The 22,256-nt window shown below is 41.9% G+C and overlaps 62 non-coding genes across 62 annotated transcripts; all 62 read right to left on the minus strand.

Annotated features, from left to right (window-relative positions):
• Positions 1–141: 141 nt before the first annotated feature.
• Trnag-gcc (transfer RNA glycine (anticodon GCC)) lies at positions 142–212 on the minus strand. Its single transcript has one exon. It is a non-coding gene; the product is annotated as a tRNA-Gly (tRNA).
• Positions 213–219: 7 nt separating this feature from the next.
• Positions 220–291, minus strand: Trnae-uuc (transfer RNA glutamic acid (anticodon UUC)). Its single transcript has one exon. It is a non-coding gene; the product is annotated as a tRNA-Glu (tRNA).
• Positions 292–1,146: 855 nt separating this feature from the next.
• Trnaf-gaa (transfer RNA phenylalanine (anticodon GAA)) lies at positions 1,147–1,219 on the minus strand. The gene has a single exon. It is a non-coding gene; the product is annotated as a tRNA-Phe (tRNA).
• A 6-nt stretch (positions 1,220–1,225) lies between these two features.
• On the minus strand, positions 1,226–1,299 carry Trnai-aau (transfer RNA isoleucine (anticodon AAU)). The gene has a single exon. It is a non-coding gene; the product is annotated as a tRNA-Ile (tRNA).
• A 250-nt stretch (positions 1,300–1,549) lies between these two features.
• On the minus strand, positions 1,550–1,620 carry Trnag-gcc (transfer RNA glycine (anticodon GCC)). The gene has a single exon. It is a non-coding gene; the product is annotated as a tRNA-Gly (tRNA).
• Positions 1,621–1,627: 7 nt separating this feature from the next.
• Trnae-uuc (transfer RNA glutamic acid (anticodon UUC)) lies at positions 1,628–1,699 on the minus strand. The gene has a single exon. It is a non-coding gene; the product is annotated as a tRNA-Glu (tRNA).
• An 855-nt stretch (positions 1,700–2,554) lies between these two features.
• On the minus strand, positions 2,555–2,627 carry Trnaf-gaa (transfer RNA phenylalanine (anticodon GAA)). Its single transcript has one exon. It is a non-coding gene; the product is annotated as a tRNA-Phe (tRNA).
• A 6-nt stretch (positions 2,628–2,633) lies between these two features.
• Trnai-aau (transfer RNA isoleucine (anticodon AAU)) lies at positions 2,634–2,707 on the minus strand. The gene has a single exon. It is a non-coding gene; the product is annotated as a tRNA-Ile (tRNA).
• A 250-nt stretch (positions 2,708–2,957) lies between these two features.
• On the minus strand, positions 2,958–3,028 carry Trnag-gcc (transfer RNA glycine (anticodon GCC)). The gene has a single exon. It is a non-coding gene; the product is annotated as a tRNA-Gly (tRNA).
• Positions 3,029–3,035: 7 nt separating this feature from the next.
• Trnae-uuc (transfer RNA glutamic acid (anticodon UUC)) lies at positions 3,036–3,107 on the minus strand. The gene has a single exon. It is a non-coding gene; the product is annotated as a tRNA-Glu (tRNA).
• Positions 3,108–3,962: 855 nt separating this feature from the next.
• On the minus strand, positions 3,963–4,035 carry Trnaf-gaa (transfer RNA phenylalanine (anticodon GAA)). The gene has a single exon. It is a non-coding gene; the product is annotated as a tRNA-Phe (tRNA).
• A 6-nt stretch (positions 4,036–4,041) lies between these two features.
• On the minus strand, positions 4,042–4,115 carry Trnai-aau (transfer RNA isoleucine (anticodon AAU)). Its single transcript has one exon. It is a non-coding gene; the product is annotated as a tRNA-Ile (tRNA).
• A 250-nt stretch (positions 4,116–4,365) lies between these two features.
• Positions 4,366–4,436, minus strand: Trnag-gcc (transfer RNA glycine (anticodon GCC)). The gene has a single exon. It is a non-coding gene; the product is annotated as a tRNA-Gly (tRNA).
• Positions 4,437–4,443: 7 nt separating this feature from the next.
• Positions 4,444–4,515, minus strand: Trnae-uuc (transfer RNA glutamic acid (anticodon UUC)). The gene has a single exon. It is a non-coding gene; the product is annotated as a tRNA-Glu (tRNA).
• Positions 4,516–5,370: 855 nt separating this feature from the next.
• Trnaf-gaa (transfer RNA phenylalanine (anticodon GAA)) lies at positions 5,371–5,443 on the minus strand. The gene has a single exon. It is a non-coding gene; the product is annotated as a tRNA-Phe (tRNA).
• Positions 5,444–5,449: 6 nt separating this feature from the next.
• Positions 5,450–5,523, minus strand: Trnai-aau (transfer RNA isoleucine (anticodon AAU)). The gene has a single exon. It is a non-coding gene; the product is annotated as a tRNA-Ile (tRNA).
• Positions 5,524–5,773: 250 nt separating this feature from the next.
• Trnag-gcc (transfer RNA glycine (anticodon GCC)) lies at positions 5,774–5,844 on the minus strand. The gene has a single exon. It is a non-coding gene; the product is annotated as a tRNA-Gly (tRNA).
• Positions 5,845–5,851: 7 nt separating this feature from the next.
• Positions 5,852–5,923, minus strand: Trnae-uuc (transfer RNA glutamic acid (anticodon UUC)). Its single transcript has one exon. It is a non-coding gene; the product is annotated as a tRNA-Glu (tRNA).
• Positions 5,924–6,778: 855 nt separating this feature from the next.
• Positions 6,779–6,851, minus strand: Trnaf-gaa (transfer RNA phenylalanine (anticodon GAA)). The gene has a single exon. It is a non-coding gene; the product is annotated as a tRNA-Phe (tRNA).
• Positions 6,852–6,857: 6 nt separating this feature from the next.
• On the minus strand, positions 6,858–6,931 carry Trnai-aau (transfer RNA isoleucine (anticodon AAU)). The gene has a single exon. It is a non-coding gene; the product is annotated as a tRNA-Ile (tRNA).
• A 250-nt stretch (positions 6,932–7,181) lies between these two features.
• Trnag-gcc (transfer RNA glycine (anticodon GCC)) lies at positions 7,182–7,252 on the minus strand. Its single transcript has one exon. It is a non-coding gene; the product is annotated as a tRNA-Gly (tRNA).
• A 7-nt stretch (positions 7,253–7,259) lies between these two features.
• Positions 7,260–7,331, minus strand: Trnae-uuc (transfer RNA glutamic acid (anticodon UUC)). The gene has a single exon. It is a non-coding gene; the product is annotated as a tRNA-Glu (tRNA).
• Positions 7,332–8,185: 854 nt separating this feature from the next.
• Positions 8,186–8,258, minus strand: Trnaf-gaa (transfer RNA phenylalanine (anticodon GAA)). The gene has a single exon. It is a non-coding gene; the product is annotated as a tRNA-Phe (tRNA).
• A 6-nt stretch (positions 8,259–8,264) lies between these two features.
• On the minus strand, positions 8,265–8,338 carry Trnai-aau (transfer RNA isoleucine (anticodon AAU)). The gene has a single exon. It is a non-coding gene; the product is annotated as a tRNA-Ile (tRNA).
• A 249-nt stretch (positions 8,339–8,587) lies between these two features.
• On the minus strand, positions 8,588–8,659 carry Trnag-gcc (transfer RNA glycine (anticodon GCC)). Its single transcript has one exon. It is a non-coding gene; the product is annotated as a tRNA-Gly (tRNA).
• A 7-nt stretch (positions 8,660–8,666) lies between these two features.
• On the minus strand, positions 8,667–8,738 carry Trnae-uuc (transfer RNA glutamic acid (anticodon UUC)). The gene has a single exon. It is a non-coding gene; the product is annotated as a tRNA-Glu (tRNA).
• Positions 8,739–9,594: 856 nt separating this feature from the next.
• Trnaf-gaa (transfer RNA phenylalanine (anticodon GAA)) lies at positions 9,595–9,667 on the minus strand. Its single transcript has one exon. It is a non-coding gene; the product is annotated as a tRNA-Phe (tRNA).
• A 6-nt stretch (positions 9,668–9,673) lies between these two features.
• On the minus strand, positions 9,674–9,747 carry Trnai-aau (transfer RNA isoleucine (anticodon AAU)). Its single transcript has one exon. It is a non-coding gene; the product is annotated as a tRNA-Ile (tRNA).
• A 250-nt stretch (positions 9,748–9,997) lies between these two features.
• On the minus strand, positions 9,998–10,068 carry Trnag-gcc (transfer RNA glycine (anticodon GCC)). Its single transcript has one exon. It is a non-coding gene; the product is annotated as a tRNA-Gly (tRNA).
• Positions 10,069–10,075: 7 nt separating this feature from the next.
• Trnae-uuc (transfer RNA glutamic acid (anticodon UUC)) lies at positions 10,076–10,147 on the minus strand. Its single transcript has one exon. It is a non-coding gene; the product is annotated as a tRNA-Glu (tRNA).
• Positions 10,148–11,003: 856 nt separating this feature from the next.
• Positions 11,004–11,076, minus strand: Trnaf-gaa (transfer RNA phenylalanine (anticodon GAA)). Its single transcript has one exon. It is a non-coding gene; the product is annotated as a tRNA-Phe (tRNA).
• A 6-nt stretch (positions 11,077–11,082) lies between these two features.
• Positions 11,083–11,156, minus strand: Trnai-aau (transfer RNA isoleucine (anticodon AAU)). Its single transcript has one exon. It is a non-coding gene; the product is annotated as a tRNA-Ile (tRNA).
• A 250-nt stretch (positions 11,157–11,406) lies between these two features.
• Trnag-gcc (transfer RNA glycine (anticodon GCC)) lies at positions 11,407–11,477 on the minus strand. The gene has a single exon. It is a non-coding gene; the product is annotated as a tRNA-Gly (tRNA).
• Positions 11,478–11,484: 7 nt separating this feature from the next.
• Positions 11,485–11,556, minus strand: Trnae-uuc (transfer RNA glutamic acid (anticodon UUC)). The gene has a single exon. It is a non-coding gene; the product is annotated as a tRNA-Glu (tRNA).
• Positions 11,557–12,411: 855 nt separating this feature from the next.
• Positions 12,412–12,484, minus strand: Trnaf-gaa (transfer RNA phenylalanine (anticodon GAA)). Its single transcript has one exon. It is a non-coding gene; the product is annotated as a tRNA-Phe (tRNA).
• A 6-nt stretch (positions 12,485–12,490) lies between these two features.
• On the minus strand, positions 12,491–12,564 carry Trnai-aau (transfer RNA isoleucine (anticodon AAU)). Its single transcript has one exon. It is a non-coding gene; the product is annotated as a tRNA-Ile (tRNA).
• Positions 12,565–12,814: 250 nt separating this feature from the next.
• Trnag-gcc (transfer RNA glycine (anticodon GCC)) lies at positions 12,815–12,885 on the minus strand. The gene has a single exon. It is a non-coding gene; the product is annotated as a tRNA-Gly (tRNA).
• Positions 12,886–12,892: 7 nt separating this feature from the next.
• On the minus strand, positions 12,893–12,964 carry Trnae-uuc (transfer RNA glutamic acid (anticodon UUC)). Its single transcript has one exon. It is a non-coding gene; the product is annotated as a tRNA-Glu (tRNA).
• Positions 12,965–14,187: 1,223 nt separating this feature from the next.
• On the minus strand, positions 14,188–14,260 carry Trnaf-gaa (transfer RNA phenylalanine (anticodon GAA)). The gene has a single exon. It is a non-coding gene; the product is annotated as a tRNA-Phe (tRNA).
• A 6-nt stretch (positions 14,261–14,266) lies between these two features.
• Positions 14,267–14,340, minus strand: Trnai-aau (transfer RNA isoleucine (anticodon AAU)). Its single transcript has one exon. It is a non-coding gene; the product is annotated as a tRNA-Ile (tRNA).
• A 250-nt stretch (positions 14,341–14,590) lies between these two features.
• On the minus strand, positions 14,591–14,661 carry Trnag-gcc (transfer RNA glycine (anticodon GCC)). The gene has a single exon. It is a non-coding gene; the product is annotated as a tRNA-Gly (tRNA).
• Positions 14,662–14,668: 7 nt separating this feature from the next.
• Positions 14,669–14,740, minus strand: Trnae-uuc (transfer RNA glutamic acid (anticodon UUC)). Its single transcript has one exon. It is a non-coding gene; the product is annotated as a tRNA-Glu (tRNA).
• A 1,223-nt stretch (positions 14,741–15,963) lies between these two features.
• On the minus strand, positions 15,964–16,036 carry Trnaf-gaa (transfer RNA phenylalanine (anticodon GAA)). The gene has a single exon. It is a non-coding gene; the product is annotated as a tRNA-Phe (tRNA).
• A 6-nt stretch (positions 16,037–16,042) lies between these two features.
• Trnai-aau (transfer RNA isoleucine (anticodon AAU)) lies at positions 16,043–16,116 on the minus strand. Its single transcript has one exon. It is a non-coding gene; the product is annotated as a tRNA-Ile (tRNA).
• Positions 16,117–16,365: 249 nt separating this feature from the next.
• Positions 16,366–16,436, minus strand: Trnag-gcc (transfer RNA glycine (anticodon GCC)). Its single transcript has one exon. It is a non-coding gene; the product is annotated as a tRNA-Gly (tRNA).
• Positions 16,437–16,443: 7 nt separating this feature from the next.
• Trnae-uuc (transfer RNA glutamic acid (anticodon UUC)) lies at positions 16,444–16,515 on the minus strand. The gene has a single exon. It is a non-coding gene; the product is annotated as a tRNA-Glu (tRNA).
• An 855-nt stretch (positions 16,516–17,370) lies between these two features.
• On the minus strand, positions 17,371–17,443 carry Trnaf-gaa (transfer RNA phenylalanine (anticodon GAA)). The gene has a single exon. It is a non-coding gene; the product is annotated as a tRNA-Phe (tRNA).
• A 6-nt stretch (positions 17,444–17,449) lies between these two features.
• Positions 17,450–17,523, minus strand: Trnai-aau (transfer RNA isoleucine (anticodon AAU)). Its single transcript has one exon. It is a non-coding gene; the product is annotated as a tRNA-Ile (tRNA).
• Positions 17,524–17,773: 250 nt separating this feature from the next.
• Positions 17,774–17,844, minus strand: Trnag-gcc (transfer RNA glycine (anticodon GCC)). Its single transcript has one exon. It is a non-coding gene; the product is annotated as a tRNA-Gly (tRNA).
• A 7-nt stretch (positions 17,845–17,851) lies between these two features.
• Trnae-uuc (transfer RNA glutamic acid (anticodon UUC)) lies at positions 17,852–17,923 on the minus strand. The gene has a single exon. It is a non-coding gene; the product is annotated as a tRNA-Glu (tRNA).
• Positions 17,924–18,778: 855 nt separating this feature from the next.
• On the minus strand, positions 18,779–18,851 carry Trnaf-gaa (transfer RNA phenylalanine (anticodon GAA)). Its single transcript has one exon. It is a non-coding gene; the product is annotated as a tRNA-Phe (tRNA).
• A 6-nt stretch (positions 18,852–18,857) lies between these two features.
• Trnai-aau (transfer RNA isoleucine (anticodon AAU)) lies at positions 18,858–18,931 on the minus strand. Its single transcript has one exon. It is a non-coding gene; the product is annotated as a tRNA-Ile (tRNA).
• A 250-nt stretch (positions 18,932–19,181) lies between these two features.
• Trnac-gca (transfer RNA cysteine (anticodon GCA)) lies at positions 19,182–19,252 on the minus strand. The gene has a single exon. It is a non-coding gene; the product is annotated as a tRNA-Cys (tRNA).
• A 7-nt stretch (positions 19,253–19,259) lies between these two features.
• Trnae-uuc (transfer RNA glutamic acid (anticodon UUC)) lies at positions 19,260–19,331 on the minus strand. Its single transcript has one exon. It is a non-coding gene; the product is annotated as a tRNA-Glu (tRNA).
• An 855-nt stretch (positions 19,332–20,186) lies between these two features.
• On the minus strand, positions 20,187–20,259 carry Trnaf-gaa (transfer RNA phenylalanine (anticodon GAA)). Its single transcript has one exon. It is a non-coding gene; the product is annotated as a tRNA-Phe (tRNA).
• A 6-nt stretch (positions 20,260–20,265) lies between these two features.
• Positions 20,266–20,339, minus strand: Trnai-aau (transfer RNA isoleucine (anticodon AAU)). Its single transcript has one exon. It is a non-coding gene; the product is annotated as a tRNA-Ile (tRNA).
• A 250-nt stretch (positions 20,340–20,589) lies between these two features.
• Positions 20,590–20,660, minus strand: Trnac-gca (transfer RNA cysteine (anticodon GCA)). The gene has a single exon. It is a non-coding gene; the product is annotated as a tRNA-Cys (tRNA).
• Positions 20,661–20,667: 7 nt separating this feature from the next.
• Trnae-uuc (transfer RNA glutamic acid (anticodon UUC)) lies at positions 20,668–20,739 on the minus strand. Its single transcript has one exon. It is a non-coding gene; the product is annotated as a tRNA-Glu (tRNA).
• Positions 20,740–21,594: 855 nt separating this feature from the next.
• On the minus strand, positions 21,595–21,667 carry Trnaf-gaa (transfer RNA phenylalanine (anticodon GAA)). Its single transcript has one exon. It is a non-coding gene; the product is annotated as a tRNA-Phe (tRNA).
• A 6-nt stretch (positions 21,668–21,673) lies between these two features.
• Trnai-aau (transfer RNA isoleucine (anticodon AAU)) lies at positions 21,674–21,747 on the minus strand. Its single transcript has one exon. It is a non-coding gene; the product is annotated as a tRNA-Ile (tRNA).
• Positions 21,748–21,997: 250 nt separating this feature from the next.
• Trnag-gcc (transfer RNA glycine (anticodon GCC)) lies at positions 21,998–22,068 on the minus strand. Its single transcript has one exon. It is a non-coding gene; the product is annotated as a tRNA-Gly (tRNA).
• Positions 22,069–22,075: 7 nt separating this feature from the next.
• Trnae-uuc (transfer RNA glutamic acid (anticodon UUC)) lies at positions 22,076–22,147 on the minus strand. The gene has a single exon. It is a non-coding gene; the product is annotated as a tRNA-Glu (tRNA).
• Positions 22,148–22,256: the final 109 nt, after the last annotated feature.

The following is a 22,256-nucleotide window of genomic DNA, read 5'->3' on the forward strand; positions in this document are numbered from 1 at the left end:
TCCATTTCTCTAAGTTATCACGGCATATACCTCCCTATTAACGAACAACAATCCTTATTCTTCAAAACATTTTTGTCATCAAAGCGAAAATACACTTTCTGGGCACTCACACGAAAGGTTATCCAGGTAATGTTAAGAAAATGCATTGACCAGGTATCGAACCCGGGCCTCCCGCGTGGCAGGCGAGAATTCTACCACTGAACCATCAATGCATGCACTTTCCCAGACCGGGAATCGAACCCGGGCCGCCTGGGTGAAAGCCAGGAATCCTGACCACTAGACCATCTGGGAGCGGCGATCGATCTTTATTTGATCCAGTAAATATACTTTGACTGAAATCCGGCTCAAGGGATCATGATCCAATTTTAAAAAAATAGGCTTTTCAATGCAAGTACATTTAACTAAGAAGCTACTGTCGTAGAACCACTTCACGAGCCTCCATCAATATTCGCTTGCAACGAGATCTAGGCTAAGAATGCCTACATTCTCAGTTTGACAGAATTACAAAATAATAACAAACCAGCCCACGTCGACGTCACATGCACATTGCACTTCGAAATTTTTCATCCAGTAGATATGACGCATTGGTTGCGAAATCGTCATAAACACAGTGTTTCCAGCTGAAAAAATATGTTCCTAATGCGAACTGACACCTCAACAAAACAAAGTGAACGAAATTAGTTGCCTCGACACGCGATTGAACCAGGGACCATTGAACATTAAACCAAGAAGCTACTATCGCAAAACTACATCACGAGCCTTCCTCAATTTTGGCTTGCAACGATATATAGGCTAGGAATGCCTACATTCTTAGTTTGGACAGAATCATTTTACTAAAATTTATAAAACAACCACCTAAACTTTACAGCATGTTTTGAGAGTAAAAGTTTCGGACAACTAATCCACGGAAAACAAATATGCGACTTCTAAATAATTTACAGCTTAGCCTGGACCTGCAATACGCTATCGCCAAAACCATATCAAACCAGCCCACGTCGACGTCACATGCGCATTGGACTACAACATTTTTCGTATTTTTAATATCACGCATTGGTGGAGACCTCGTCACACATAAAATGTTCCCGCTTAAAATTGTGTTCCTAAAAGGAAATGACTTCTCAAAAGAACGAAGTAATCGAAATTAGTTGCCTCGACCCGGGATTGAACCAGGGACCTTTAGATCTTCAGTCTAACGCTCTCCCAACTGAGCTATCGAGGCAAGCTTTGGCCAATACGGGGCTCGAACCCGCGACATTCGCGTTATTAGCACGACGCTCTAACCAACTGAGCTAATCGGCCTCGATTGTTTGGGGTCCAAAACAACGATTAATTTCACCATTATTCCGACTTTGAAATTTTTGTTTTATTGAAGAATTTTCTGGTAAATTGAGAATTTTTCTTTCAGCAATCCATTTCTCTAAGTTATCACGGCATATACCTCCCTATTAACGAACAACAATCCTTATTCTTCAAAACATTTTTGTCATCAAAGCGAAAATACACTTTCTGGGCACTCACACGAAAGGTTATCCAGGTAATGTTAAGAAAATGCATTGACCGGGAATCGAACCCGGGCCTCCCGCGTGGCAGGCGAGAATTCTACCACTGAACCATCAATGCATGCACTTTCCCAGACCGGGAATCGAACCCGGGCCGCCTGGGTGAAAGCCAGGAATCCTGACCACTAGACCATCTGGGAGCGGCGATCGATCTTTATTTGATCCAGTAAATATACTTTGACTGAAATCCGGCTCAAGGGATCATGATCCAATTTTAAAAAAATAGGCTTTTCAATGCAAGTACATTTAACTAAGAAGCTACTGTCGTAGAACCACTTCACGAGCCTCCATCAATATTCGCTTGCAACGAGATCTAGGCTAAGAATGCCTACATTCTCAGTTTGACAGAATTACAAAATAATAACAAACCAGCCCACGTCGACGTCACATGCACATTGCACTTCGAAATTTTTCATCCAGTAGATATGACGCATTGGTTGCGAAATCGTCATAAACACAGTGTTTCCAGCTGAAAAAATATGTTCCTAATGCGAACTGACACCTCAACAAAACAAAGTGAACGAAATTAGTTGCCTCGACACGCGATTGAACCAGGGACCATTGAACATTAAACCAAGAAGCTACTATCGCAAAACTACATCACGAGCCTTCCTCAATTTTGGCTTGCAACGATATATAGGCTAGGAATGCCTACATTCTTAGTTTGGACAAAATCATTTTACTAAAATTTATAAAACAACCACCTAAGTTTTACAGCATGTTTTGAGAGTAAAAGTTTCGGACAACTAATCCACGGAAAACAAATATGCGACTTCTAAATAATTTACAGCTTAGCCTGGACCTGCAATACGCTATCGCCAAAACCATATCAAACCAGCCCACGTCGACGTCACATGCGCATTGGACTGCAACATTTTTCGTCTTTTTAATATCACGCATTGGTGGAGACTTCGTCACACATAAAATGTTCCCGCTTAAAATTGTGTTCCTAAAAGGAAATGACTTCTCAAAAGAACGAAGTAATCGAAATTAGTTGCCTCGACCCGGGATTGAACCAGGGACCTTTAGATCTTCAGTCTAACGCTCTGCCAACTGAGCTATCGAGGCAAGCTTTGGCCAATACGGGGCTCGAACCCGCGACATTCGCGTTATTAGCACGACGCTCTAACCAACTGAGCTAATCGGCCTCGATTGTTTTGGGTACAAAACAACGATTAATTTCACCATTATTCCGACTTTGAAATTTTTGTTTTATTGAAGAATTTTCTGGCAAATTGAGAATTTTTCTTTCAGCAATCCATTTCTCTAAGTTATCACGGCATATACCTCCCTATTAACGAACAACAATCCTTATTCTTCAAAACATTTTTGTCATCAAAGCGAAAATACACTTTCTGGGCACTCACACGAAAGGTTATCCAGGTAATGTTAAGAAAATGCATTGACCGGGTATCGAACCCGGGCCTCCCGCGTGGCAGGCGAGAATTCTACCACTGAACCATCAATGCATGCACTTTCCCAGACCGGGAATCGAACCCGGGCCGCCTGGGTGAAAGCCAGGAATCCTGACCACTAGACCATCTGGGAGCGGCGATCGATCTTTATTTGATCCAGTAAATATACTTTGACTGAAATCCGGCTCAAGGGATCATGATCCAATTTTAAAAAAATAGGCTTTTCAATGCAAGTACATTTAACTAAGAAGCTACTGTCGTAGAACCACTTCACGAGCCTCCATCAATATTCGCTTGCAACGAGATCTAGGCTAAGAATGCCTACATTCTCAGTTTGACAGAATTACAAAATAATAACAAACCAGCCCACGTCGACGTCACATGCACATTGCACTTCGAAATTTTTCATCCAGTAGATATGACGCATTGGTTGCGAAATCGTCATAAACACAGTGTTTCCAGCTGAAAAAATATGTTCCTAATGCGAACTGACACCTCAACAAAACAAAGTGAACGAAATTAGTTGCCTCGACACGCGATTGAACCAGGGACCATTGAACATTAAACCAAGAAGCTACTATCGCAAAACTACATCACGAGCCTTCCTCAATTTTGGCTTGCAACGATATATAGGCTAGGAATGCCTACATTCTTAGTTTGGACAGAATCATTTTACTAAAATTTATAAAACAACCACCTAAACTTTACAGCATGTTTTGAGAGTAAAAGTTTCCGATAACTAATCCACGGAAAACAAATATGCGACTTCTAAATAATTTACAGCTTAGCCTGGACCTGCAATACGCTATCGCCAAAACCATATCAAACCAGCCCACGTCGACGTCACATGCGCATTGGACTACAACATTTTTCGTATTTTTAATATCACGCATTGGTGGAGACCTCGTCACACATAAAATGTTCCCGCTTAAAATTGTGTTCCTAAAAGGAAATGACTTCTCAAAAGAACGAAGTAATCGAAATTAGTTGCCTCGACCCGGGATTGAACCAGGGACCTTTAGATCTTCAGTCTAACGCTCTCCCAACTGAGCTATCGAGGCAAGCTTTGGCCAATACGGGGCTCGAACCCGCGACATTCGCGTTATTAGCACGACGCTCTAACCAACTGAGCTAATCGGCCTCGATTGTTTGGGGTACAAAACAACGATTAATTTCACCATTATTCCGACTTTGAAATTTTTGTTTTATTGAAGAATTTTCTGGTAAATTGAGAATTTTTCTTTCAGCAATCCATTTCTCTAAGTTATCACGGCATATACCTCCCTATTAACGAACAACAATCCTTATTCTTCAAAACATTTTTGTCATCAAAGCGAAAATACACTTTCTGGGCACTCACACGAAAGGTTATCCAGGTAATGTTAAGAAAATGCATTGACCGGGAATCGAACCCGGGCCTCCCGCGTGGCAGGCGAGAATTCTACCACTGAACCATCAATGCATGCACTTTCCCAGACCGGGAATCGAACCCGGGCCGCCTGGGTGAAAGCCAGGAATCCTGACCACTAGACCATCTGGGAGCGGCGATCGATCTTTATTTGATCCAGTAAATATACTTTGACTGAAATCCGGCTCAAGGGATCATGATCCAATTTTAAAAAAATAGGCTTTTCAATGCAAGTACATTTAACTAAGAAGCTACTGTCGTAGAACCACTTCACGAGCCTCCATCAATATTCGCTTGCAACGAGATCTAGGCTAAGAATGCCTACATTCTCAGTTTGACAGAATTACAAAATAATAACAAACCAGCCCACGTCGACGTCACATGCACATTGCACTTCGAAATTTTTCATCCAGTAGATATGACGCATTGGTTGCGAAATCGTCATAAACACAGTGTTTCCAGCTGAAAAAATATGTTCCTAATGCGAACTGACACCTCAACAAAACAAAGTGAACGAAATTAGTTGCCTCGACACGCGATTGAACCAGGGACCATTGAACATTAAACCAAGAAGCTACTATCGCAAAACTACATCACGAGCCTTCCTCAATTTTGGCTTGCAACGATATATAGGCTAGGAATGCCTACATTCTTAGTTTGGACAAAATCATTTTACTAAAATTTATAAAACAACCACCTAAGTTTTACAGCATGTTTTGAGAGTAAAAGTTTCGGACAACTAATCCACGGAAAACAAATATGCGACTTCTAAATAATTTACAGCTTAGCCTGGACCTGCAATACGCTATCGCCAAAACCATATCAAACCAGCCCACGTCGACGTCACATGCGCATTGGACTGCAACATTTTTCGTCTTTTTAATATCACGCATTGGTGGAGACTTCGTCACACATAAAATGTTCCCGCTTAAAATTGTGTTCCTAAAAGGAAATGACTTCTCAAAAGAACGAAGTAATCGAAATTAGTTGCCTCGACCCGGGATTGAACCAGGGACCTTTAGATCTTCAGTCTAACGCTCTCCCAACTGAGCTATCGAGGCAAGCTTTGGCCAATACGGGGCTCGAACCCGCGACATTCGCGTTATTAGCACGACGCTCTAACCAACTGAGCTAATCGGCCTCGATTGTTTTGGGTACAAAACAACGATTAATTTCACCATTATTCCGACTTTGAAATTTTTGTTTTATTGAAGAATTTTCTGGCAAATTGAGAATTTTTCTTTCAGCAATCCATTTCTCTAAGTTATCACGGCATATACCTCCCTATTAACGAACAACAATCCTTATTCTTCAAAACATTTTTGTCATCAAAGCGAAAATACACTTTCTGGGCACTCACACGAAAGGTTATCCAGGTAATGTTAAGAAAATGCATTGACCGGGTATCGAACCCGGGCCTCCCGCGTGGCAGGCGAGAATTCTACCACTGAACCATCAATGCATGCACTTTCCCACACCGGGAATCGAACCCGGGCCGCCTGGGTGAAAGCCAGGAATCCTGACCACTAGACCATCTGGGAGCGGCGATCGATCTTTATTTGATCCAGTAAATATACTTTGACTGAAATCCGGCTCAAGGGATCATGATCCAATTTTAAAAAAATAGGCTTTTCAATGCAAGTACATTTAACTAAGAAGCTACTGTCGTAGAACCACTTCACGAGCCTCCATCAATATTCGCTTGCAACGAGATCTAGGCTAAGAATGCCTACATTCTCAGTTTGACAGAATTACAAAATAATAACAAACCAGCCCACGTCGACGTCACATGCACATTGCACTTCGAAATTTTTCATCCAGTAGATATGACGCATTGGTTGCGAAATCGTCATAAACACAGTGTTTCCAGCTGAAAAAATATGTTCCTAATGCGAACTGACACCTCAACAAAACAAAGTGAACGAAATTAGTTGCCTCGACACGCGATTGAACCAGGGACCATTGAACATTAAACCAAGAAGCTACTATCGCAAAACTACATCACGAGCCTTCCTCAATTTTGGCTTGCAACGATATATAGGCTAGGAATGCCTACATTCTTAGTTTGGACAGAATCAATTTACTAAAATTTATAAAACAACCACCTAAACTTTACAGCATGTTTTGAGAGTAAAAGTTTCGGACAACTAATCCACGGAAAACAAATATGCGACTTCTAAATAATTTACAGCTTAGCCTGGACCTGCAATACGCTATCGCCAAAACCATATCAAACCAGCCCACGTCGACGTCACATGCGCATTGGACTGCAACATTTTTCGTCTTTTTAATATCACGCATTGGTGGAGACCTCGTCACACATAAAATGTTCCCGCTTAAAATTGTGTTCCTAAAAGGAAATGACTTCTCAAAAGAACGAAGTAATCGAAATTAGTTGCCTCGACCCGGGATTGAACCAGGGACCTTTAGATCTTCAGTCTAACGCTCTCCCAACTGAGCTATCGAGGCAAGCTTTGGCCAATACGGGGCTCGAACCCGCGACATTCGCGTTATTAGCACGACGCTCTAACCAACTGAGCTAATCGGCCTCGATTGTTTGGGGTCCAAAACAACGATTAATTTCACCATTATTCCGACTTTGAAATTTTTGTTTTATTGAAGAATTTTCTGGTAAATTGAGAATTTTTCTTTCAGCAATCCATTTCTCTAAGTTATCACGGCATATACCTCCCTATTAACGAACAACAATCCTTATTCTTCAAAACATTTTTGTCATCAAAGCGAAAATACACTTTCTGGGCACTCACACGAAAGGTTATCCAGGTAATGTTAAGAAAATGCATTGACCGGGAATCGAACCCGGGCCTCCCGCGTGGCAGGCGAGAATTCTACCACTGAACCATCAATGCATGCACTTTCCCAGACCGGGAATCGAACCCGGGCCGCCTGGGTGAAAGCCAGGAATCCTGACCACTAGACCATCTGGGAGCGGCGATCGATCTTTATTTGATCCAGTAAATATACTTTGACTGAAATCCGGCTCAAGGGATCATGATCCAATTTTAAAAAAATAGGCTTTTCAATGCAAGTACATTTAACTAAGAAGCTACTGTCGTAGAACCACTTCACGAGCCTCCATCAATATTCGCTTGCAACAAGATCTAGGCTAAGAATGCCTACTTTCTCAGTTTGACAGAATTACAAAATAATAACAAACCAGCCCACGTCGACGTCACATGCACATTGCACTTCGAAATTTTTCATCCAGTAGATATGACGCATTGGTTGCGAAATCGTCATAAACACAATGTTTCCAGCTAAAAAATGTGTTCCTAATGCGAACTGACACCTCAACAAAACAAAGTGAACGAAATTAGTTGCCTCGACACGCGATTGAACCAGGGACCATTGAACATTAAACCAAGAAGCTACTATCGCAAAACTACATCACGAGCCTTCCTCAATTTTGGCTTGCAACGATATATAGGCTAGGAATGCCTACATTCTTAGTTTGGACAGAATCATTTTACTAAAATTTATAAAACAACCACCTAAACTTTACAGCATGTTTTGAGAGTAAAAGTTTCCGATAACTAATCCACGGAAAACAAATATGCGACTTCTAAATAATTTACAGCTTAGCCTGGACCTGCAATACGCTATCGCCAAAACCATATCAAACCAGCCCACGTCGACGTCACATGCGCATTGGACTGCAACATTTTTCGTCTTTTTAATATCACGCATTGGTGGAGACCTCGTCACACATAAAATGTTCCCGCTTAAAATTGTGTTCCTAAAAGGAAATGACTTCTCAAAAGAACGAAGTAATCGAAATTAGTTGCCTCGACCCGGGATTGAACCAGGGACCTTTAGATCTTCAGTCTAACGCTCTCCCAACTGAGCTATCGAGGCAAGCTTTGGCCAATACGGGGCTCGAACCCGCGACATTCGCGTTATTAGCACGACGCTCTAATCAACTGAGCTAATCGGCCTCGATTGTTTGGGGTACAAAACAACGATTAATTTCACCATTATTCCGACTTTGAAATTTTTGTTTATTGAAGAATTTTCTGGCAAATTGAGAATTTTTCTTTCAGCAATCCATTTCTCTAAGTTATCACGGCATATACCTCCCTATTAACGAACAACAATCCTTATTCTTCAAAACATTTTTGTCATCAAAGCGAAAATACACTTTCTGGGCACTCACACGAAAGGTTATCCAGGTAATGTTAAGAAAATGCATTGACCGGAAATCGAACCCGGGCCTCCCCGCGTGGCAGGCGAGAATTCTACCACTGAACCATCAATGCATGCACTTTCCCAGACCGGGAATCGAACCCGGGCCGCCTGGGTGAAAGCCAGGAATCCTGACCACTAGACCATCTGGGAGCGGCGATCGATCTTTATTTGATCCAGTAAATATACTTTGACTGAAATCCGGCTCAAGGGATCATGACCCAATTTTTAAAAAATAGGCTTTTCAATGCAAAGTACATTTAACTAAGAAGCTACTGTCGTAGAACCACTTCACGAGCCTCCATCAATATTCGCTTGCAACAAGATCTAGGCTAAGAATGCCTACATTCTCAGTTTGACAGAATTACAAAATAATAACAAACCAGCCCACGTCGACGTCACATGCACATTGCACTTCGAAATTTTTCATCTAGTAGATATGACGCATTGGTTGCGAAATCGTCATAAACACAGTGTTTCCAGCTAAAAAAATATGTTCCTAATGCGAACTGACACCTCAACAAAACAAAGTGAACGAAATTAGTTGCCTCGACACGCGATTGAACCAGGGACCATTGAACATTAAACCAAGAAGCTACTATCGCAAAACTACATCACGAGCCTTCCTCAATTTTGGCTTGCAACGATATATAGGCTAGGAATGCCTACATTCTTAGTTTGGACAGATTCAATTTACTAAAATTTATAAAACAACCACCTAAACTTTACAGCATGTTTTGAGAGTAAAAGTTTCCGATAACTAATCCACGGAAAACAAATATGCGACTTCTAAATAATTTACAGCTTAGCCTGGACCTGCAATACGCTATCGCCAAAACCATATCAAACCAGCCCACGTCGACGTCACATGCGCATTGGACTGCAACATTTTTCGTCTTTTTAATATCACGCATTGGTGGAGACCTCGTCACACATAAAATGTTCCCGCTTAAAATTGTGTTCCTAAAAGGAAATGACTTCTCAAAAGAACGAAGTAATCGAAATTAGTTGCCTCGACCCGGGATTGAACCAGGGACCTTTAGATCTTCAGTCTAACGCTCTCCCAACTGAGCTATCGAGGCAAGCTTTGGCCAATACGGGGCTCGAACCCGCGACATTCGCGTTATTAGCACGACGCTCTAACCAACTGAGCTAATCGGCCTCGATTGTTTGGGGTCCAAAACAACGATTAATTTCACCATTATTCCGACTTTGAAATTTTTGTTTTATTGAAGAATTTTCTGGCAAATTGAGAATTTTTCTTTCAGCAATCCATTTCTCTAAGTTATCACGGCATATACCTCCCTATTAACGAACAACAATCCTTATTCTTCAAAACATTTTTGTCATCAAAGCGAAAATACACTTTCTGGGCACTCACACGAAAGGTTATCCAGGTAATGTTAAGAAAATGCATTGACCGGGAATCGAACCCGGGCCTCCCGCGTGGCAGGCGAGAATTCTACCACTGAACCATCAATGCATGCACTTTCCCAGAGAGGGAATCGAACCCGGGCCGCCTGGGTGAAAGCCAGGAATCCTGACCACTAGACCATCTGGGAGCGGCGATCGATCTTTATTTGATCCAGTAAATATACTTTGACTGAAATCCGGCTCAAGGGATCATGACCCAATTTTTAAAAAATAGGCTTTTCAATGCAAAGTACATTTAACTAAGAAGCTACTGTCGTAGAACCACTTCACGAGCCTCCATCAATATTCGCTTGCAACAAGATCTAGGCTAAGAATGCCTACATTCTCAGTTTGACAGAATTACAAAATAATAACAAACCAGCCCACGTCGACGTCACATGCACATTGCACTTCGAAATTTTTCATCTAGTAGATATGACGCATTGGTTGCGAAATCGTCATAAACACAGTGTTTCCAGCTAAAAAAATATGTTCCTAATGCGAACTGACACCTCAACAAAACAAAGTGAACGAAATTAGTTGCCTCGACACGCGATTGAACCAGGGACCATTGAACATTAAACCAAGAAGCTACTATCGCAAAACTACATCACGAGCCTTCCTCAATTTTGGCTTGCAACGATATATAGGCTAGGAATGCCTACATTCTTAGTTTGGACAGAATCAATTTACTAAAATTTATAAAACAACCACCTAAACTTTACAGCATGTTTTGAGAGTAAAAGTTTCCGATAACTAATCCACGGAAAACAAATATGCGACTTCTAAATAATTTACAGCTTAGCCTGGACCTGCAATACGCTATCGCCAAAACCATATCAAACCAGCCCACGTCGACGTCACATGCGCATTGGACTACAACATTTTTCGTCTTTTTAATATCACGCATTGGTGGAGACCTCGTCACACATAAAATGTTCCCGCTTAAAATTGTGTTCCTAAAAGGAAATGACTTCTCAAAAGAACGAAGTAATCGAAATTAGTTGCCTCGACCCGGGATTGAACCAGGGACCTTTAGATCTTCAGTCTAACGCTCTCCCAACTGAGCTATCGAGGCAAGCTTTGGCCAATACGGGGCTCGAACCCGCGACATTCGCGTTATTAGCACGACGCTCTAACCAACTGAGCTAATCGGCCTCGATTGTTTGGGGTCCAAAACAACGATTAATTTCACCATTATTCCGACTTTGAAATTTTTGTTTTATTGAAGAATTTTCCGGTAAATTGAGAATTTTTCTTTCAGCAATCCATTTCTCTAAGTTATCACGGCATATACCTCCCTATTAACGAACAACAATCCTTATTCTTCAAAACATTTTTGTCATCAAAGCGAAAATACACTTTCTGGGCACTCACACGAAAGGTTATCCAGGTAATGTTAAGAAAATGCATTGACCGGGAATCGAACCCGGGCCTCCCGCGTGGCAGGCGAGAATTCTACCACTGAACCATCAATGCATGCACTTTCCCAGACCGGGAATCGAACCCGGGCCGCCTGGGTGAAAGCCAGGAATCCTGACCACTAGACCATCTGGGAGCGGCGATCGATCTTTATTTGATCCAGTAAATATACTTTGACTGAAATCCGGCTCAAGGGATCATGATCCAATTTTAAAAAAATAGGCTTTTCAATGCAAGTACATTTAACTAAGAAGCTACTGTCGTAGAACCACTTCACGAGCCTCCATCAATATTCGCTTGCAACGAGATCTAGGCTAAGAATGCCTACATTCTCAGTTTGACAGAATTACAAAATAATAACAAACCAGCCCACGTCGACGTCACATGCACATTGCACTTCGAAATTTTTCATCCAGTAGATATGACGCATTGGTTGCGAAATCGTCATAAACACAGTGTTTCCAGCTGAAAAAATATGTTCCTAATGCGAACTGACACCTCAACAAAACAAAGTGAACGAAATTAGTTGCCTCGACACGCGATTGAACCAGGGACCATTGAACATTAAACCAAGAAGCTACTATCGCAAAACTACATCACGAGCCTTCCTCAATTTTGGCTTGCAACGATATATAGGCTAGGAATGCCTACATTCTTAGTTTGGACAAAATCATTTTACTAAAATTTATAAAACAACCACCTAAGTTTTACAGCATGTTTTGAGAGTAAAAGTTTCGGACAACTAATCCACGGAAAACAAATATGCGACTTCTAAATAATTTACAGCTTAGCCTGGACCTGCAATACGCTATCGCCAAAACCATATCAAACCAGCCCACGTCGACGTCACATGCGCATTGGACTGCAACATTTTTCGTCTTTTTAATATCACGCATTGGTGGAGACTTCGTCACACATAAAATGTTCCCGCTTAAAATTGTGTTCCTAAAAGGAAATGACTTCTCAAAAGAACGAAGTAATCGAAATTAGTTGCCTCGACCCGGGATTGAACCAGGGACCTTTAGATCTTCAGTCTAACGCTCTCCCAACTGAGCTATCGAGGCAAGCTTTGGCCAATACGGGGCTCGAACCCGCGACATTCGCGTTATTAGCACGACGCTCTAACCAACTGAGCTAATCGGCCTCGATTGTTTGGGGTCCAAAACAACGATTAATTTCACCATTATTCCGACTTTGAAATTTTTGTTTTATTGAAGAATTTTCTGCCAAATTGAGAATTTTTCTTTCAGCAATCCATTTCTCTAAGTTATCACGGCATATACCTCCCTATTAACGAACAACAATCCTTATTCTTCAAAACATTTTTGTCATCAAATGGAAAATACACTTTCTGGGCACTCACACGAAACGTTATCCAGGTAATGCTAAGAAAATGCATTGACCGGGAATCGAACCCGGGCCTCCCGCGTGGCAGGCGAAAATTCTACCACTGAACCATCAATGCATGCACTTTCCCAGACCGGGAATCGAACCCGGGCCGCCTGGGTGAAAGCCAGGAATCCTGACCACTAGACCATCTGGGAGCGGCGATCGATCTTTATTTGATCCAGTAAATATACTTTGACTGAAATCCGGCTCAAGGGATCATGAGCCAATTTTTAAAAAATAGGCTTTTCAATGCAAAGTACATTTAACTAAGAAGCTACTGTCGTAAATCCACTTCACGAGCCTCCATCAATATTCGCTTGCAACAATATCTAGGCCAGGCATGCACAACATACGGCCCGCGGGCCGCATGCGGCCCGCGAAACCTTTTCATGCGGCCCGCGAGGTATTCCGTGATTTCGCTCATTCAGGCATTTTCTCCACGGTTACAGTTACATAATCAACGAATCCGATGCTTTACCGCCGCTAAGCGTTAAAAACAACTAGATACTGTAGTGCGAGAGGCAACCGTCTCTTGACAGTAACCATCTTCTCAACGATATCTCTTATTCAACGGTTAATCGGTCACATTATATAAAGTAGGCTACACGTTAGTTACAACAACGTTAGCACGCGGCCCGCGAAAAATATTTTTTCGCTAAAACGGCCCGTGTACTGTTTTGAGTTGTGCATGCCTGATCTAGGCTAAGAATGCCTACATTCTCAATTTGACAGAATTACAAAATAATAACAAACCAGCCCACGTCGACGTCACATGCACATTGCACTTCGACATTTTTCATCCAGTAGATATGACGCATTGGTTGCGAAATCGTCATAAACACAATGTTTCCAGCTGAAAAATGTGTTCCTAATGCGAACTGACACCTCAACAAAACAAAGTGAACGAAATTAGTTGCCTCGACACGCGATTGAACCAGGGACCATTGAACATTAAACCAAGAAGCTACTATCGCAAAACTACATCACGAGCCTTCCTCAATTTTGGCTTGCAACGATATATAGGCTAGGAATGCCTACATTCTTAGTTTGGACAGAATCATTTTACTAAAATTTATAAAACAACCACCTAAGTTTTACAGCATGTTTTGAGAGTAAAAGTTTCGGACAACTAATCCACGGAAAACAAATATGCGACTTCTAAATAATTTACAGCTTAGCCTGGACCTGCAATACGCTATCGCCAAAACCATATCAAACCAGCCCACGTCGACGTCACATGCGCATTGGACTGCAACATTTTTCGTCTTTTTAATATCACGCATTGGTGGAGACCTCGTCACACATAAAATGTTCCCGCTTAAAATTGTGTTCCTAAAAGGAAATGACTTCTCAAAAGAACGAAGTAATCGAAATTAGTTGCCTCGACCCGGGATTGAACCAGGGACCTTTAGATCTTCAGTCTAACGCTCTCCCAACTGAGCTATCGAGGCAAGCTTTGGCCAATACGGGGCTCGAACCCGCGACATTCGCGTTATTAGCACGACGCTCTAACCAACTGAGCTAATCGGCCTCGATTGTTTGGGGTCCAAAACAACGATTAATTTCACCATTATTCCGACTTTGAAATTTTTGTTTTATTGAAGAATTTTCTGCCAAATTGAGAATTTTTCTTTCAGCAATCCATTTCTCTAAGTTATCACGGCATATACCTCCCTATTAACGAACAACAATCCTTATTCTTCAAAACATTTTTGTCATCAAAGCGAAAATACACTTTCTGGGCACTCACACGAAACGTTATCCAGGTAATGCTAAGAAAATGCATTGACCGGGAATCGAACCCGGGCCTCCCGCGTGGCAGGCGAAAATTCTACCACTGAACCATCAATGCATGCACTTTCCCAGACCGGGAATCGAACCCGGGCCGCCTGGGTGAAAGCCAGGAATCCTGACCACTAGACCATCTGGGAGCGGCGATCGATCTTTATTTGATCCAGTAAATATACTTTGACTGAAATCCGGCTCAAGGGATCATGAGCCAATTTTTAAAAAATAGGCTTTTCAATGCAAAGTACATTTAACTAAGAAGCTACTGTCGTAAATCCACTTCACGAGCCTCCATCAATATTCGCTTGCAACAATATCTAGGCCAGGCATGCACAACATACGGCCCGCGGGCCGCATGCGGCCCGCGAAACCTTTTCATGCGGCCCGCGAGGTATTCCGTGATTTCGCTCATTCAGGCATTTTCTCCACGGTTACAGTTACATAATCAACGAATCCGATGCTTTACCGCCGCTAAGCGTTAAAAACAACTAGATACTGTAGTGCGAGAGGCAACCGTCTCTTGACAGTAACCATCTTCTCAACGATATCTCTTATTCAACGGTTAATCGGTCACATTATATAAAGTAGGCTACACGTTAGTTACAACAACGTTAGCACGCGGCCCGCGAAAAATATTTTTTCGCTAAAACGGCCCGTGTACTGTTTTGAGTTGTGCATGCCTGATCTAGGCTAAGAATGCCTACATTCTCAATTTGACAGAATTACAAAATAATAACAAACCAGCCCACGTCGACGTCACATGCACATTGCACTTCGACATTTTTCATCCAGTAGATATGACGCATTGGTTGCGAAATCGTCATAAACACAATGTTTCCAGCTGAAAAATGTGTTCCTAATGCGAACTGACACCTCAACAAAACAAAGTGAACGAAATTAGTTGCCTCGACACGCGATTGAACCAGGGACCATTGAACATTAAACCAAGAAGCTACTATCGCAAAACTACATCACGAGCCTTCCTCAATTTTGGCTTGCAACGATATATAGGCTAGGAATGCCTACATTCTTAGTTTGGACAGAATCATTTTACTAAAATTTATAAAACAACCACCTAAGTTTTACAGCATGTTTTGAGAGTAAAAGTTTCGGACAACTAATCCACGGAAAACAAATATGCGACTTCTAAATAATTTACAGCTTAGCCTGGACCTGCAATACGCTATCGCCAAAACCATATCAAACCAGCCCACGTCGACGTCACATGCGCATTGGACTGCAACATTTTTCGTCTTTTTAATATCACGCATTGGTGGAGACCTCGTCACACATAAAATGTTCCCGCTTAAAATTGTGTTCCTAAAAGGAAATGACTTCTCAAAAGAACGAAGTAATCGAAATTAGTTGCCTCGACCCGGGATTGAACCAGGGACCTTTAGATCTTCAGTCTAACGCTCTCCCAACTGAGCTATCGAGGCAAGCTTTGGCCAATACGGGGCTCGAACCCGCGACATTCGCGTTATTAGCACGACGCTCTAATCAACTGAGCTAATCGGCCTCGATTGTTTGGGGTACAAAACAACGATTAATTTCACCATTATTCCGACTTTGAAATTTTTGTTTATTGAAGAATTTTCTGGCAAATTGAGAATTTTTCTTTCAGCAATCCATTTCTCTAAGTTATCACGGCATATACCTCCCTATTAACGAACAACAATCCTTATTCTTCAAAACATTTTTGTCATCAAAGCGAAAATACACTTTCTGGGCACTCACACGAAAGGTTATCCAGGTAATGTTAAGAAAATGCATTGACCGGAAATCGAACCCGGGCCTCCCGCGTGGCAGGCGAGAATTCTACCACTGAACCATCAATGCATGCACTTTCCCAGACCGGGAATCGAACCCGGGCCGCCTGGGTGAAAGCCAGGAATCCTGACCACTAGACCATCTGGGAGCGGCGATCGATCTTTATTTGATCCAGTAAATATACTTTGACTGAAATCCGGCTCAAGGGATCATGAGCCAATTTTTTAAAAATAGGCTTTTCAATGCAAAGTACATTTAACTAAGAAGCTACTGTCGTAGAACCACTTCACGAGCCTCCATCAATATTCGCTTGCAACAAGATCTAGGCTAAGAATGCCTACATTCTCAGTTTGACAGAATTACAAAATAATAACAAACCAGCCCACGTCGACGTCACATGCACATTGCACTTCGACATTTTTCATCCAGTAGATATGACGCATTGGTTGCGAAATCGTCATAAACACAGTGTTTCCAGCTGAAAAATGTGTTCCTAATGCGAACTGACACCTCAACAAAACAAAGTGAACGAAATTAGTTGCCTCGACACGCGATTGAACCAGGGACCATTGAACATTAAACCAAGAAGCTACTATCGCAAAACTACATCACGAGCCTTCCTCAATTTTGGCTTGCAACGATATATAGGCTAGGAATGCCTACATTCTTAGTTTGGACAGAATCATTTTACTAAAATTTATAAAACAACCACTTAAGCTTTACAGCATGTTTTGAGAGTAAAAGTTTCGGACAACTAATCCACGGAAAACAAATATGCGACTTCTAAATAATTTACAGCTTAGCCTGGACCTGCAATACGCTATCGCCAAAACCATATCAAACCAGCCCACGTCGACGTCACATGCGCATTGGACTGCAACATTTTTCGTCTTTTTAATATCACGCATTGGTGGAGACCTCGTCACACATAAAATGTTCCCGCTTAAAATTGTGTTCCTAAAAGGAAATGACTTCTCAAAAGAACGAAGTAATCGAAATTAGTTGCCTCGACCCGGGATTGAACCAGGGACCTTTAGATCTTCAGTCTAACGCTCTCCCAACTGAGCTATCGAGGCAAGCTTTGGCCAATACGGGGCTCGAACCCGCGACATTCGCGTTATTAGCACGACGCTCTAACCAACTGAGCTAATCGGCCTCGATTGTTTGGGGTCTAAAACAACGATTAATTTCACCATTATTCCGACTTTGAAATTTTTGTTTTATTGAAGAATTTTCTGGCAAATTGAGAATTTGTCTTTCAGCAATCCATTTCTCTAAGTTATCACGGCATATACCTCCCTATTAACGAACAACAATCCTTATTCTTCAAAACATTTTTGTCATCAGAGCGAAAATAAACTTTCTGGGCACTCACACGAAAGGTTATCCAGGTAATGTTAAGAAATTGCATTGACCGGAAATCGAACCCGGGCCTCCCGCGTGGCAGGCGAGAATTCTACCACTGAACCATCAATGCATGCACTTTCCCAGACCGGGAATCGAACCCGGGCCGCCTGGGTGAAAGCCAGGAATCCTGACCACTAGACCATCTGGGAGCGGCGATCGATCTTTATTTGATCCAGTAAATATACTTTGACTGAAATCCGGCTCAAGGGATCATGAGCCAATTTTTAAAAAATAGGCTTTTCAATGCAAAGTACATTTAACTAAGAAGCTACTGTCGTAGAACCACTTCACGAGCCTCCATCAATATTCGCTTGCAACAAGATCTAGGCTAAGAATGCCTACATTCTCAGTTTGACAGAATTACAAAATAATAACAAACCAGCCCACGTCGACGTCACATGCACATTGCACTTCGACATTTTTCATCCAGTAGATATGACGCATTGGTTGCGAAATCGTCATAAACACAGTGTTTCCAGCTGAAAAATGTGTTCCTAATGCGAACTGACACCTCAACAAAACAAAGTGAACGAAATTAGTTGCCTCGACACGCGATTGAACCAGGGACCATTGAACATTAAACCAAGAAGCTACTATCGCAAAACTACATCACGAGCCTTCCTCAATTTTGGCTTGCAACGATATATAGGCTAGGAATGCCTACATTCTTAGTTTGGACAGAATCATTTTACTAAAATTTATAAAACAACCACCTAAGCTTTACAGCATGTTTTGAGAGTAAAAGTTTCGGACAACTAATCCACGGAAAACAAATATGCGACTTCTAAATAATTTACAGCTTAGCCTGGACCTGCAATACGCTATCGCCAAAACCATATCACACCAGCCCACGTCGACGTCACATGCGCATTGGACTGCAACATTTTTCGTCTTTTTAATATCACGCATTGGTGGAGACCTCGTCACACATAAAATGTTCCCGCTTAAAATTGTGTTCCTAAAAGGAAATGACTTCTCAAAAGAACGAAGTAATCGAAATTAGTTGCCTCGACCCGGGATTGAACCAGGGACCTTTAGATCTTCAGTCTAACGCTCTCCCAACTGAGCTATCGAGGCAAGCTTTGGCCAATACGGGGCTCGAACCCGCGACATTCGCGTTATTAGCACGACGCTCTAACCAACTGAGCTAATCGGCCTCGATTGTTTGGGGTCCAAAACAACGATTAATTTCACCATTATTCCGACTTTGAAATTTTTGTTTTATTGAAGAATTTTCTGGCAAATTGAGAATTTTTCTTTCAGCAATCCATTTCTCTAAGTTATCACGGCATATACCTCCCTATTAACGAACAACAATCCTTATTCTTCAAAACATTTTTGTCATCAAAGCGAAAATAAACTTTCTGGGCACTCACACGAAAGGTTATCCAGGTAATGTTAAGAAATTGCATTGACCAGAAATCGAACCCGGGCCTCCCGCGTTGCAGGCGAGAATTCTACCACTGAACCATCAATGCATGCACTTTCCCAGACCGGGAATCGAACCCGGGCCGCCTGGGTGAAAGCCAGGAATCCTGACCACTAGACCATCTGGGAGCGGCGATCGATCTTTATTTGATCCAGTAAATATACTTTGACTGAAATCCGGCTCAAGGGATCATGATCCAATTTTTAAAAAATAGGTTTTTCAATGCAAAGTACATTTAACTAAGAAGCTACTGTCGTAGAACCACTTCACGAGCCTCCATCAATATTCGCTTGCAACGAGATCTAGGCTAAGAATGCCTACATTCTCAGTTTGACAGAATTACAAAATAATAACAAACCAGCCCACGTCGACGTCACATGCACATTGCACTTCGACATTTTTCATCCAGTAGATATGACGCATTGGTTGCGAAATCGTCATAAACACAGTGTTTCCAGCTGAAAAATGTGTTCCTAATGCGAACTGACACCTCAACAAAACAAAGTGAACGAAATTAGTTGCCTCGACACGCGATTGAACCAGGGATCATTGAACATTAAACCAAGAAGCTACTATCGCAAAACTACATCACGAGCCTTCCTCAATTTTGGCTTGCAACGATATATAGGCTAGGAATGCCTACATTCTTAGTTTGGACAGAATCATTTTACTAAAATTTATAAAACAACCACCTAAGCTTTACAGCATGTTTTGAGAGTAAAAGTTTCGGACAACTAATCCACGGAAAACAAATATGCGACTTCTAAATAATTTACAGCTTAGCCTGGACCTGCAATACGCTATCGCCAAAACCATATCACACCAGCCCACGTCGACGTCACATGCGCATTGGACTGCAACATTTTTCGTCTTTTTAATATCACGCATTGGTGGAGACCTCGTCACACATAAAATGTTCCCGCTTAAAATTGTGTTCCTAAAAGGAAATGACTTCTCAAAAGAACGAAGTAATCGAAATTAGTTGCCTCGACCCGGGATTGAACCAGAGACCTTTAGATCTTCAGTCTAACGCTCTCCCAACTGAGCTATCGAGGCAAGCTTTGGCCAATACGGGGCTCGAACCCGCGACATTCGCGTTATTAGCACGACGCTCTAACCAACTGAGCTAATCGGCCTCGATTGTTTGGGGTCCAAAACAACGATTAATTTCACCATTATTCCGACTTTGAAATTTTGGTTTTATTCAAGAATTTTCTGGCAAATTGAGAATTTTTCTTTCAGCAATCCATTTCTCTAAGTTATCACGGCATATACCTCCCTATTAACGAACAACAATCCTTATTCTTCAAAACATTTTTGTCATCAAAACGAAAATAAACTTTCTGGGCACTCACACGAAAGGTTATCCAGGTAATGTTAAGAAATTGCATTGACCAGAAATCGAACCCGGGCCTCCCGCGTTGCAGGCGAGAATTCTACCACTGAACCATCAATGCATGCACTTTCCCAGACCGGGAATCGAACCCGGGCCGCCTGGGTGAAAGCCAGGAATCCTGACCACTAGACCATCTGGGAGCGGCGATCGATCTTTATTTGATCCAGTAAATATACTTTGACTGAAATCCGGCTCAAGGGATCATGATCCAATTTTTAAAAAATAGGCTTTTCAATGCAAAGTACATTTAACTAAGAAGCTACTGTCGTAGAACCACTTCACGAGCCTCCATCAATATTCGCTTGCAACGAGATCTAGGCTAAGAATGCCTACATTCTCAGTTTGACAGAATTACAAAATAATAACAAACCAGCCCACGTCGACGTCACATGCACATTGCACTTCGACATTTTTCATCCAGTAGATATGACGCATTGGTTGCGAAATCGTCATAAACACAGTGTTTCCAGCTGAAAAATGTGTTCCTAATGCGAACTGACACCTCAACAAAACAAAGTGAACGAAATTAGTTGCCTCGACACGCGATTGAACCAGGGATCATTGAACATTAAACCAAGAAGCTACTATCGCAAAACTACATCACGAGCCTTCCTCAATTTTGGCTTGCAACGACATATAGGCTAGGAATGCCTACATTCTTAGTTTGGACAGAATCATTTTACTAAAATTTATAAAACAACCACCTAAGCTTTACAGCATGTTTTGAGAGTAAAAGTTTCGGACAACTAATCCACGGAAAACAAATATGCGACTTCTAAATAATTTACAGCTTAGCCTGGACCTGCAATACGCTATCGCCAAAACCATATCAAACCAGCCCACGTCGACGTCACATGCGCATTGGACTGCAACACTTTTCGTCTTTTTAATATCACGCATTGGTGGAGACCTCGTCACACATAAAATGTTCCCGCTTAAAATTGTGTTCCTAAAAGGAAATGACTTCTCAAAAGAACGAAGTAATCGAAATTAGTTGCCTCGACCCGGGATTAAACCAGGGACCTTTAGATCTTCAGTCTAACGCTCTCCCAACTGAGCTATCGAGGCAAGCTTTGGCCAATACGGGGCTCGAACCCGCGACATTCGCGTTATTAGCACGACGCTCTAACCAACTGAGCTAATTGGCCTCGATTGTTTGGGGTCCAAAACAACGATTAGTTTCACCATTATTCCGACTTTGAAATTTTTGTTTTATTGAAGAATTTTCTGGTAAATTGAGAATTTGTCTTTCAGCAATCCATTTCTCTAAGTTATCACGGCATATACCTCCCTATTAACGAACAACAATCCTTATTCTTCAAAACATTTTTGTCATCAGAGCGAAAATAAACTTTCTGGGCACTCACACGAAAGGTTATCCAGGTAATGTTAAGAAATTGCATTGACCGGAAATCGAACCCGGGCCTCCCGCGTGGCAGGCGAGAATTCTACCACTGAACCATCAATGCATGCACTTTCCCAGACCGGGAATCGAACCCGGGCCGCCTGGGTGAAAGCCAGGAATCCTGACCACTAGACCATCTGGGAGCGGCGATCGATCTTTATTTGATCCAGTAAATATACTTTGACTGAAATCCGGCTCAAGGGATCATGAGCCAATTTAAAAAAACAGGCTTTTCAATGCAAAGTACATTTA

The sequence above is a fragment of the Clavelina lepadiformis genome, chromosome 7, assembly GCF_947623445.1.
Source record: "Clavelina lepadiformis chromosome 7, kaClaLepa1.1, whole genome shotgun sequence".
In the NCBI taxonomy this organism is placed as follows: domain Eukaryota; kingdom Metazoa; phylum Chordata; class Ascidiacea; order Aplousobranchia; family Clavelinidae; genus Clavelina; species Clavelina lepadiformis.